Below are 13840 nucleotides of genomic sequence, written 5' to 3' on the forward strand. Positions count from 1 at the left end.
AAGGATAAAAAAAAGAAGCTCAGAAATTTCTGTTACCAAAGAGGTATAATGGTGATGATCGACCATTCCAATTAGCTTTGGACTTACCAACAAGCTTACTTTGATTCCCAGAATTTGTCTAATAATTCATGATGTTTACCAGCATCTACACCAAGATCTAATATTTAGGGCAATTCATTTTTCATATTTTTGAAAGATCAATCAACCTCCAAAACTCAGAAAAATTGCAATCTTCTCATTATGGTTGATCAACCTCTAATCTATAGAGGTTCTGGTCCAGGAATCGATTAAGGACAAATCACAATATCCTGATGGATCACTATTAAAAAGGAAAAACGGAGAGAACGACAAGTGGGGAATATTAAAAACTTAGCAGGAGAGGGTGAGAAGGTAGAAATATGGGGAGGGGAGAGAGAGAGATATGAAGGGAGAAAGAGGGGGAGAGGGAGAAAGAGAGGGAGAGGGAGAAAGAGGGGAGATGGAGGGAAGGAGGGAGGGAGAGGGGGAAAGAAGGGGAGAGAGGGAAAGAAGGGGAGAGAGGGAAAGAAGGGGAGAGATGGAGAGAGGGAGAGAGAGAAAAAGAGAGAGGGCGAGGGAGTTATATAGGGAGATATAGAGAGAAAGAGAGGGAGTAATATAGGGAGATATAGAGAGAAAGAGAGGGAGTTATATAGGGAGATATAGGGAGAAAGAGGGGGAAATGGAGGGAGGGAGGGAGGGGGAGGGAGGGAGGGAGAGAATGAGAGGGAGAGAGGAAGAGAGAGAGAGAGAGAGAGATAAGGAGGAGAAAGTGCGATCAATAAATAAACGAATAATGAGAAATCAAGAGAGACGCATGCAGGTAGCTGGACAGACAGCTAGTTAGCAACAGATAAAGAAAAAGTGCAAAAAGGCAAATAGGAAAGAGGAAAAACAACCTAAGGACAAAGAAGAATAAGCAGGAAAAAAAAACATCATTAACAATTAAATCTGTGCACACCCTGGAAAGCAAAGCGTGGCTTTCTACTCTGTAAATCTGGCCCTTCTTCCATCCCTTAAGAAATCATCATTATTCACGACCTCACACCCACATCAAACATTCGTCATCGAAGGACACTTGGGACCCTCGCAAATTGAAATACTAATAATGGTATGTACGCAACCAACGATCAACAGATCAATACTGATTACCTCATTGAACTCCTCTTTAATAGGTTTATTGGAAACAAAGAGATTTGTTCTTTCCTTCATGTAACTGTGTTAAAAGTCAAAACTAAGGGGGATAGGCTGGGATAGCATATAGAAGAAAGATTTTATGACACGTTATTATCAGTATTCTTATTACTATTGCGTTTGTATTAATTATCTCACTATATTGCAAACATGTTATACTTACTGATGTTTTGCCAGAGTTTGGATAACAAAAAACAAATTAAAAAAAGAAGGAAAAAAAAAAAAAAACCACACCATCCTAAACCCCTGAAATAATTGACAAAATGATGGTTCTCAGAATATACATTTTGGTGACAATCTCTGAGAACGATAGTATAGCAATTTACACCTCAAAGAGATTGATACAAAAAGGTTAATGGTCTTGGCAAATAATGCTGAAAATTATGCTACATGTATGCACACTTGAGCAGTACCACAGAAAATCTAGATCATAAGAGAATGGCAGGGGCTTTCAGAAAATCAACTTCAGTAATTATGATGGTGTTGTGCATCCCTTTATTTAATGCGCAAACATTTCAATGAAATACTACATAATACAAACAAGATTCCTATACGCAGAACAACAGGGTATTGAAATTGCCCTCGAGTTGGTTTATAGAAAGTCTGTGCGATCGTGTTATAAGTGGGTAAACAAAGCAAGAGCCACTATATATACTGCCAGTCGACTCCCACTTTAATAGTCCCTTTAAGCTTTCTGATTAACGTAGCCGTAATTGAGCTCGACACCCGACAACCGATCTTCCAATTCCGAAGCCGGGAGGTTAAACTGCAGGTGAGCGAAGCCCGACCAGCGAAACCCACACCGGGCAGTGCGTCACGCGATCGTGCCGTGACATCATTCCCGCTTACCAGAGAGAAATAGGATAACAGTTTATTTGGACCAGAGACCCAAAACAAGAGGATTGGTTATGGAGACCGCGGTGTGGTTTGATCTGATTTCATCTTCCTCCTCCCAGGAAAGCAAAGAGACAGGCGGTCATCTCAGGTGAAGTCTTTTTCCTCGGTGTTTCCAAATACGTAAATCAGCTCCAAGCCAATATGGGGAATGATCGTTAGGACATCCAGGTTAAATTCAACGAGAATGCAGGTTAAATGAAAATGGAGCGGATTGGGTTGAAATCCCTAAAGAATCGTTGTTTAGTTATAGGACGGTAGGCCTGTTTTCATCAGCGCGAGATTGCCAAATATCCTGCTAATCGCCAAAATATAACGCTATTTGTCCGGTGCGTCTTCACCAACCTAAAGACTCGCACTATATGCACCAATGCTGAGCAAAATATCTCGAGCTAATTTCTCGAGCTCGAGTTTCAAGTTTCGAGGTCAAGTCTGAATTGAGCTGATGAGGACGCGATTTGTAACTCCAGGATTATTTCCCAAATCAGAAATAGCGGGCTATTTGGCAATCTTGAGCTGATGAGGACAGGCCTAGTGTTTAATCTCTGGGAAGTAAAGAAAACAAACACTTCCAGTAAAAAATAAATAAATAAAGGACCTACAGCTTCAACCCTTATCAGAGGGACTAGCTACCAGTAGTTTGTAGACACAGCCTATCCTCTTCCAAACTATGTGTTTGGATATTGTATAATAAATCCATTTAGCACCTCTTAAAACATTTGCCCATCCACATGAATTCGGTAAAGCTAATAGACAGAAATTTTACTTTTGGAGAAAACAAAGGGCAAAATTTCAGGCGGCGTTCAAAAAACGCATTCCATAGGTGGGATTTTTCGATTCGGGCTTTTCGTCATGACTATGGGTAGTTGCCTAGCAACTCCAGAATAGGAGAAAACTAACGGTTTTTGCTTGCGGTGTAAACGCCTCTTATGTTAGATCTTCCTAGAACATTATTAACCGACCGACCTTCACCCAATTCTTTATATTTTTTATTTTTATTTAAAATGTCAAGAATGTTCAGGGTCATCAAGCTGATCGATGCCTTGATAAAATCACCAAGTTCATCAAATTCCAAGGATGAGCTGTCTTGATTGCGGAAAGACTTCATACTTCAACCCACTTAAACCTCATTTGCATACTTTCTCTCCCAAAACAAAAAAGCATTTTCTCACAGAATCCAACGGTGATGAGGAAAACCTGGACCCATATCAAAGAACGAGGTCGGTCTAGCCATCTATCATTGCGTTACTGATTAGCGTAACGCAATCAGCCGACGGGGATCCTGGAGGCTTAAGATGGCCACCGGGGGCTGCATTCCTATGCGTCAGAGGGGGATTTTCCTTGGGTATTGGGAGCCGTCAAGCGATACGTGTATTGTGCGCTGTTGGATTAACTGTGCAGTCCCTTGATAACCTGTACCTACTTTTCTTTGATGCAAATTACAACAACATGGGACTAGCATCATTGCAACCTCTGCATTAATGATAATCCAATTTTCTACATTACCACCACAATAGTGATGCATTTCATGTTTATAGATTGCCAAATCTACATAATAATGACTCCTTAGGACTTACCCAATTTTGTTCGCTTAGAAAATTCTTAAATCCCTCACCCCCAAGCTTCTCCCCGGCCTCCCCCACCTTCTATCCCCCTTCCTTTCATTTGTTTTTTTCTCTTTCCACCTACCTTTATCCCTCTTTCTATCCCTCTCTCTATCTCTCCCTCTCATCTGATGAATAATTACAGTCCTCTTTTTCTTACATTTTCCTGATATTTTCCTTGAGATAATTCCCCGAACCATAATTCTTTGATAATACATGCATCACTTTTATCTATCTACCTATCTAACAATCTATTTTTCTATTCATAAATCAATCTATTTAAATGTATAACAGAATTGATTAACTCGTTTATCCATCCACCTTTCTAAGAATTCTAGAAAATATTATGTACCGGCAATTTCTGTGAATATCTTGAATAACAAGGATGAAATATGTGATGGATACAGAGTGCACCAGAATCGATGTCCGTACAGTATCCACTTTCTCATAATGAAAATAAATTATTTAGCCTACATAAATGCATAAAACCTGACCTAGAAGCAAGGCTTCCCAGTATAAAGCTATTTAAACTTAAAGAGAAGGTTGAGTTCTGGGAAGAGGTGAAAAATAATTTGTGAGCATAATAATTCTTATTATGCAAGTGTGGAAGATCATCAGATAAGACATGTTCCCTGAAAAGCATGGCTCTTAAAATGCCTTTATATTCTAAATATGTCAGTAACATCGTAAAACTTGGGGGGGGGGGGTAGGATTTTTACGCCACGTGTTCGTGTAGTCCCATATACATCTTTCTGTGTACAGTGTTTGTAACTTTACCAAGACTTGGCCAAATTTCTTATCATTTTGATGATTCTAGAACCTTGCAATACACACAAATTCTTATATGCTAGATGATCAACCTTTTCTGGTCGATTCCACACCGTTTCTTTCACAATGCAATCGCATGACCAGAACTCAACTTCATCTTTAACACCCTAGTTCTATATACGTGGTTTCCTAAAAGTTTCACTCCCAAGTGTCCAAATGCCTTGAGGTTTTTACACTGTTGCATCATTCAATGGTGACTCCTCTTTCTTTGCCAGTTAATTTTGCCTGTCTTTTTTTCCCCACCCCCCCCCCCCCCCCCTCTCTCTCTCTGCTTAATACCATCCTCCCCTTCTTTTTCTACTGTATAATTAAGAATCTGATCATAATTCCAATTTTAGAACCTTCTCTTCTTTCAATCATTCATTCCTGCCCTCCTCTCTCTTTGAACTTTTTTCTATCCCTCTATCTCATTATCTCAATTTCTCTTATATCTCTCTTTGACCCCGTTCTCACTCACTTTGAAAGTGGTCTTAGTTAGACCGCTCCAGACCGCTCCAGAGGAACGGGTCTTGAGGAACGGTTTGCGAGCGTTCACACTCCGAGCAGTTTTTATGGCTCAAACTGCTCTACGAGTCAAAGTGGTCTTGTTGCTATGGCAGCTCAGGTAGGCGGGTCAATTTTTCGCGCGCGGAATCCAAACCGTATGTACCGTACTACATGTTTCGCACCGAAGGTCACTAGCTCACTTCCTTTCAAAGTACGCTTTCCGTTCACATTGCACGTTAGAGCGCTCTGGAGCGCTCTTAATAAGACCCGCTCCTCAAGACCACCTCTGAAGGTGGACTTCTGGAGCGGTCCAGAAGTCCGCTTCCTGGACCACTTTGAGCATTCTCACTCACCTAAGAACCACTCCTAAGGAGCGGGTCTTAGTTAGAGCGCTCCAGAGCGCTCCAACGAAGTGAGTGAGAACGGGGTCTTTCATTCTATTACACTATCTCTTTCTCTCTCCCTCTCTCTATCTGAACTTCCGTCTATATCCCTCAATTTCGCTTATTTCTCTCTTTCATTCTATTACACTCTCTTTCTCTCCCCACTCCTCACTCTCCTTCTCTCTCTCTCTCTCTGCACTCTTTTTCTCTCCCCCTCACACACACACACACACACTCTCTCTCTCTGTTTGTATTTCTCCATATTCATCTCCACTTTTCTCTTCTTCCATCCTCTCTCTCTCTCTACCATTTCCAACCATCCGGCCTTCCCCAATACCAATAGATTACCTCAGCTATGACACCCACAGGCTACAGACAAATTGAATAACATTTAATAGAAATCAAAACCCCAGCCCTTAGAAATGAAGATGATACCTGCACAAACTGCATCATCGTAATAATTGCTCCTTGCCTGCCAGGAGTCGTATCATACGAGCCCTGAAGCTGTGTTTCCTCTAATAGAATTTCTAATCCTCTTAATCCCGCCAGCCAACTCGATCCCTCTGCATCTTAAACCCCTTTCAGACATGAAATATTGTATCATCTAACAGAGCCATAATGACATTAACTCCTATACCTATGGTAAAGCTATACTTTAACACACAAGTTAACACCCTTCCAGGGGAAAAAAAAATTCAAAATTTTTAGGGGCTATACTTTTCAAGCTTGCTTGCTTTAAAATTACATTCTTTAATTTCTTTTGCATTGAACTATATGCAAATTTGTTGGGGCTCTTTTATGACTTTTGGGGGCTCTTTTGGCATTTCGGGGGCTATTTTTCCCAGAGCCCCCGTGTATGCACCCTTCTAGTTTTCAACAGATAATTTGTTTTGTACTAATGACTCCATATTCATTAATAGATCATTTAATTCTCAAGAAGTTAAGAAGTGAAACACCATGTACCGAAATGTGGTATAGCCAAAAGGTGGATTCAGCATTGTTTTGAATAAGCAATATAAGCACCTGAATGAAAGTATGAGGTATGATGTACAATGTACACAAATCTGCATTTCCATGCAAAAAAAGTTTCTTATACAATTACATCTATTCTGTTGAGAGAACGGTATCAACTCTGTATCATCCATTTGAGTTAATGCACTTCTGTCTCTCTGCATCGTCATGTTTGATCTACGGAAGTGTAAGCGTTCCTTTCTTCACACAACTTTGTTTTGTGTGAAAGGGTCTAATGTCTTCATTACACAAGAGTTGGAAGTCTTGTGTCTGAACTTTTCCGACAGCCATCGATGTAACATTAACTTTTTTTAATTCTGAAGACGGCGCGAAATTGATTATTCGTCAACAGATCTTATCTTGTCAAGAATGGGATTATGTTTTTCCTAGGCCAAGAGTCAGTAACCTATAGATTATTATCACTGAATAATTCAATGCTTTTCCTGAATATTTGGTTTCTGACACTGATCCTGCATTTTGTTTTCTTGTTAAGGATCCTTATTTATTTCTTGTATAACACTCACATACTTCCAAGTTATATGTCTATGAAACCAAGAGCTCAAACATTCTGCAGACATGGGAATACACTAAAGGAACTTGATCACTTAAGCTCCATCTACTTATGGTAATGTATCGTCAAAATCCTACATTCAAAGCCCCTATCAGGGAATTGCAAGCCCTCAAATCTTCAAAAAAATTCACATCAAAAGACAATAATCCCATGATTCCCATCAATAACATTATATCAAGACTAAAAATGGTTATGCTTGTAGCGTAAGATCAAAATCAGATTCCTTCACCAAGTTCACTGTAAAGTTTATTCCAATGGGATGGATTTAGTAATAAGTTTACCAATGAAACAAGCAATAGATGCCAAAATTATACAGTTGAAAGTGCATTTTTACAATTTGGGGCACAAAAAACGGGTTCAAAGAAGACAAGAGATTACATAGCTAAACGTATCAGGTGCAATATCATACCCTTTTTCTTTTTTATTTAGAGAAAATTTAAGTCTATATTCCCTTGCTTATTCCCCCAAACGAAAATTCATATGCATTATTTCTTACCACGAGGAAGAGAGATGTAAGATGAGTAGTCAATGGATTAGGAAGCTCTAGCGAGACGGTGAAAGTCTAGGTAGATATGGAAATGATTGCATCTCGGGTTTCGTACAGGATATTCCTCTATTTCCTTTCCCGACGATGAGCACTTTTTATTGTTTGACATACAGGAAACTCCCAAAAGAATTCAAAGTTCCCAAGCAAAAACCCTTTCGTAACATTTTGAAGAAAATATATTTCTACCTGCATGGCCATTGTAACTGCGGGTGCAAAAAGAGCATATACCTATCCCTATAGGACCACACCGTAATGTATATAATTTCATTATATCTACACTTCCACTTCATAATTTGACAGGAACAAATATACACATTTGGCATGTAATTGTACACTGGTATTTAAATGCCATTTTTAAAGTGTACCAGCGATCACCTAAAAGAAAATTAATTCAAGTATAGCTAGAATGTATATCAATTGTTAAAAGAAAACAACTTTGTGTGGCATTCTATAGTTAAACAGTTGAGGAATATGAAGAAAATAAAAAAAAAGGATAAAGCATAAAGTTTGACTCGGGTTACATGTGTGCCCTAATTCTTCCCGAGCCCATGAAGTAGTCTATTCAATAAATCAATTTATAGTTTACTGAGAGTGCATTTCATCTGCATTTTTAAATCTCTTCATAGAAGAAATATTCGGAGCTCATAGTATGACTACCGAGTTGCAACATGGAACCTCTTACGTCAAGAGCAAACCATTTTTCGGTGATCAGTACAATAAAGATTATTTCACCATTTATAGTGAGCAAACAATTCAACAGCAAGCAAAAAGGTGAATGATATACATGATGTACAGCAAGAATCCTTAGATCTATTTTCATCTTCATTTTTAAATGCTAAGAAAACAAGTCTATACTATTAATTAATTACATCATTGAACCTACAATATTAATTCCTATCCAAGGGACTAGTAATTGGGGTTTTATGTTTTACATTGAGACACTCACACACTGACCTAGATTTGAACAAGGGCTCTGTTTACACACAACTCTGTATCAACAATAATTGTTATAGACTACTGAAATCTCGGCATTTGAGTGGCTAAGAGCAAATTTGTCAAAGAATTCTAGCATCTATTATTGATAACAAGTTTTAGAGCCCTGAGCCACAAAAATTCCCCAAAGAACTGTATGAGCCATTCCATAATATCCATCCAACAATGCTTCACCTAGTGTTTTAAACAGTCAAAGCCCCTACAGCTGTGTAAATTTGTTCACCTCTAGTAAAGCAAAAGGGCAAACCATTTCAGCTTGTAAATTGGAATGGATTTCAATACTAAATCCACAGACCCAGACACATGACCGAACCGAACCGATCTACGTTAACTGTGCCATTAGCTCCCTAAGTTTAAAAATGGACAGTTAACGATCAGAGCCCAACCTACTTTTGAAAATGGAGAGTATATCTCAAAGTATTTTGACATTCTCGCCATTAGAAGGATGATTCTTAATATGTGCTGCTTGAAATGGGTGACCAGTGCTGCATTCACATTGAATATGTGATCTTCTGGGTCAAACCTGGGTCAGACCCTTTAGATCACACGTTAGAGATGACTTCATCCCATGCGGAGTTGGGTGTACCAAAAACGCTTTGGCGAGGTACAATTGCTATAGACTTGATTTCACCCTTACCCAAACAATACACCTAACCTAATCGTACCCCTAAAACCAACCTTAAAACCAATTGCAACCCTGACCCTAAACTTATATCTTTGACAAAATATAGCAGAGAACAATATTAATGTCCCCAGATTTAACATAGACAAGTAAAATCATCTACAGGGAGGGTTCATACTGAAGTCAGCACAAAATCTCCATTAACACTAAGTTCACTTCCTTTAATACCATCCTCCCTTTTCAATCCTTTTCTTTATTGCCAAAATTCGAGGAGGTGGGGCTGGAATAAGCCTCATCAAATGAAAAAAAGAGTTGATGCTTAATACATCCAATGACTTTGTTTACATAATATTGATGGATTCTTTTAAATAAAAGAAGAGATTATTTATAGTTGACAGATATTACCCAGATTTTTCACAAAAATTGTGAATGAAATTTGCTCTCATCCACTACATTTATGAATAAATAAAATATGTATGGCTTGATTCCTATACATTCATAACCTGAAAATATATCTACATTCTAGAGTACCTTCAAAATACAAAAACGAAAAGAAATTGTATTTATTCATACCCATCAGATCCAAAAGAAGTTAAGCATACAGAACAATTACTGAGCATGTGTGCTCTCTCGAGATATTTGTTTGGAGAGCTATCTGATATCACAAATGACTGGAATCTAAACCTGGTACTGACCCCCCCCCCCCCCCCCCTCCACCATGCTCCAAGAGGGACCAATGTTTTTTCTAGCTGATAGAATGAACTAGTTTGAGGGCGGGGTGCAGCTGTGATCGAGGGCAATTGATTGAATTTGATGGTCGGCGGCGAGTGGGTGCCGAGTTTGACTGACAGTGAAAGAATCGAGTTGAGGGTTAGGGAACGTCAGGCCTGCTCTACAAATCCAGAAATCAAAATGTGTATGATATGGAAAGAACAATATTTGAACAGCTTTTTAGAACGAATCAATAGAGGTAGATCGAGGACGGCGCAGAAAAAAACAAAAGAGGTTGGGGCATGCTGAAAGGACCCCAAAAAATAAAAAAGTCAACAGATTCCACTTGATCAATTTCTGGTGCTATACTTCATACCTCATGCAATTCATTGATTACCTGTCAATTCTACCCTAAATTTTCAAATGCCCCCTCCAGACCTGATCGTCCACTGAGGAAAAGATATGATAAAGAGGGAAAAGAGAGAGGGAGAGGGAGAGAGAGGGAGAGAGAGAGAGAGGGGGAGAGAGAGAGAGAGAGAGAGAGGGAGAGACAGAGGGAGACAGATAGAGATAAAGAGAGAGAGAGGGAGAGAGAGAGAGGGAGAGAGAGAGAGAGAGATGGAGAGAGAGATGGAGAGAGGAGGGGGATGGAGGGGGTCAGAACTGATCTCATGGCAAGAAAAGTTCAAAGTTGGAGTACAGCTTCAGAACTGATTTGGTCCAAAAGTAAAGTAATCTTTTTTTAAAACCTCACCAATTAAACATTTTACATAATTTTCTTCAGTGTCTTCACGTTTGTGAGCCAATTGGACTGATGGTCAGGGTCTCTTAACATCTATTAAGGAGAAACTCAATCTCCTTGCTTTCTCTCTCTGGAGTTGCCTTCAATAAACTAGAGTGGATCTATCTACGTGGGGCCAGACCACTCAGGGGATGGACACTTAGACGCAACTGGGGACAAGAAATCGATGGCGGGCATCGGCGTCATATTTGTACAGCCATGGCTGAAAACTAGCATGCAATCACAAGGTCGCCAAGGTCCAGATAAGGAAAAGGGGAAACGGTACAGAGGGAAACTGTAGAGAGGAACATGAGCTGAAGTGTATACCAATGCAATCTATGAGGCAATAGCAATTGTGTATCTTGAAGAAGGTTTTGGGAGAAGTTTTATCATGAGCAGACGACTTGCATCTCAACTGCAAGTGATGAAGAATGCAACTGACTGAAGTTAATGAAGACAAATTTGTAAAACAATCATCAAATTAAAGTTTATTGCTTCAAACATGATCAAAGTTGAAGCATCTAGAATTCAGTGATATATTTGTAACAAACATGGTACATGTCTAAAGAAAACTGAATGGCATTGAAATGTCTGTTTAGTATGAACATTAATAGAAAGGAGAAGCAGATTGGCATGCATTCGAACTGTTTTTGTATCACATTGGAAAATCACTTTCCATGAGACAAATTTGATTATTAGTTGCTAATTTTATTCTTAAATGGGCATAAGCTACCTGACATAGAAAATGTAACTATTACCAGCGTAACTATCACCAGCTTAACTAGTAGTGTAACAAAGACTGGAGTGACATTTATCACACATGCCATGGAAAAGGGAGAGAAAAAAGAGCAAATTGAAGAACAGACACCAATTTCAATAGTTGTCTTACCTGATTGTTGATGACTGATGACCAAATCCTCCTGGAGCCGTTCACAAAGCCCACCGCTGCCACCCGAATACGCAGTCTCCTTAATATCCTTGTGGTCAGAAGCTCCCAATGTGATTATCCGCGGTAGATGTGAACTCCCCCAATCACAAAAGCTAATTGCAGTTTATCAAACGTCCACTGGTTTTCTTTCCTGCTGCAAAATCAAATTCACGCGGCAGCCCATGTGCCAAACATGAGAGCTGGGGGAGTCAAGCAAGTGATTCCATAATGTTGAACGCAGCACATGACCCAATTTCACCCCCAAATTGCAGTTGTTCTCCTCAAGAGTTGATCAACGCACCGGGAGGTTTTTTTTGCAATATTGATTTGGCTTGGATTTTTCTTCTTCTTCTTCTTCAGTCTGATGTCTCGAAGAACTGTTTCACCTTTTATATGTTACTGCATCTGCAAGATATGAAATAGACAAACAGAATGTGAGATAAGTGTTTGGAGGATATTATTTCATACAAAGCGACACGGATGCACAGCAAACTATCATCTCAACCGCCGCTAAAGTCAATAAACAAAACACAGTCAAGCTCCCTGCAAATACTATAAGGACGTCCAAGAAATATAAAAACAGGGGCAACGTCCTATATATCTCATATCAAAATGATTACAAAGCAAGGTCCAAGGTGCAACTAGGAAACATGAAGAAAAAACAAACACTTTTTGTTCTTATGACATGACGTATTAGGGAGGGATTGCGGCACGGCAAGTCATATCCCAACAAACAACCTGCGCTGCTGTCATAATAATGACATACTTGAAAGCTACTGGTATGTAAACAAACACTTCAGATGGTTTCCTCTGTCAATAGAGAAATCAATGAAAGTCCAGGTTGAAAGATGACTAATTTGCATTTTTCATTAACTGGAATGATACTTTTTTTAATAAGGGAATGAACAGAGGATTGAGTTCTGGAAACGCTATTACAATTAACACTGCCGTTTCTTCAACTAAGCTTCCATGTAGCAAATGCTTGATAAGGGTCTGAAGTCTTGAAATAGTAGAAACTGAAAGCCATTGGTTTTAATAGTATTCCTACTAAAATGTGCATACTTAGGATATTTGTTCCTGTTACTTATCTAGAATGGGGTCCCAATCTCCTACTTTATCAATTTCTTACAACAAATTCAGAATCAGTGCCTTTAAAGTGTTATTTATGATTCAGCACTTTTGAACAAGGAATGACAAAAGTTTCAGCGTATCAGAAATTCTTTTGATTACAAACGCTGAGCAATGCAATGAAATAATGTACTCAAGCGTTGACATGTAGTGTAAAGTTTCCAGCTTAAAAAGTTAAAAGTAACCTGCATGTATAATGAAACAATTTCTATCTCACAATCACTTTTTACACTTGAAGTCCTTGGATTGCATCACATTCTCACACATATTTATTCATTACTGACGGAAGAGCGATTCTTTGACGTAATAAAGCCTCCTCCACAAGACGTGTGATTGGATTATGGGGAAACACATGTCATCAACCACATACTATACAGTCTAAAATTAATCCATGATTCAACTACCACGTGATGGGATGTAACACAAGAAACAATTGCATTTCATGCTCCCATGTGACGTCCCAGCTCTGCAAATAAGCCTCTACCTAGAACTTGTTTGGCAAGGCACTGTGCATGCAGCAGCGGAAGTGATGTCACGGGACTCGCTTTTCTAATTTCATTATTCATTGATTTTATAGTTGGAGTCTCCCTGCACTGAAGAACACCAAGTCCAAGACTAGTCTCCAGGCGCAGACCCGAGTTTGACATTTTACCCCAATTCCTAAAGCCTTGAACAGAGCCTATAGCTCTGTCAGTCTCTGGTGGTGTCACACAAGTACTAAAGTACAGAGCCTATGCAGTCTGCAGTCAGCTTAGTCTCAAAATGCAGACACTGTTAGGTACAGCGACTGACGAGGGTTTGTGCTATCAAACTAGTCCAAGGCCTTAACACACAGCCATACCACACCACGGACTCCCACACACACACACAGACGGTAGACACTTCCGCCATGTGGTGCTCATCGATATGTCTACACACTGGTAACATGAGTTGACTGACACATTTCTGTGAAGCAGCCCTCTCCATGCAGTGTTTATACATCCGTGTGATGTCATTCAAACAGCAAACACATCTACCTTAGATGAAAACATCTCCCTTGCTCCCGACTATTCAGTTATTGCGCAAGCACACCACAAAAACCGCCATGCATCCAACCAATGAATACTAAGTTACCCTGTAGGCTTAATACAGGGGCAACCAG

At 39.5% G+C, this 13840-nt stretch overlaps 1 protein-coding gene across 2 annotated transcripts in view; it reads right to left on the minus strand.

Annotated features, from left to right (window-relative positions):
- The window catches only part of LOC581770 (ankyrin repeat and fibronectin type-III domain-containing protein 1), an 89036-nt gene extending 77054 nt beyond the window's left edge, over window positions 1-11982 (minus strand). For both annotated transcript variants that reach the window (XM_030984167.1, XM_030984166.1), the window contains exon 1: window positions 11533-11982. The gene's annotated coding sequence lies outside the window, so the exon portion shown is untranslated. The remainder of the gene's footprint in view (window positions 1-11532) is intronic.
- Between the last annotated feature and the right edge of the window lie 1858 nt (window positions 11983-13840).

This window comes from Strongylocentrotus purpuratus, unplaced genomic scaffold (assembly GCF_000002235.5).
Source record: "Strongylocentrotus purpuratus isolate Spur 01 unplaced genomic scaffold, Spur_5.0 spur5_scaffold_14, whole genome shotgun sequence".
NCBI classification, from domain to species: Eukaryota; Metazoa; Echinodermata; class Echinoidea; order Camarodonta; family Strongylocentrotidae; genus Strongylocentrotus; species Strongylocentrotus purpuratus.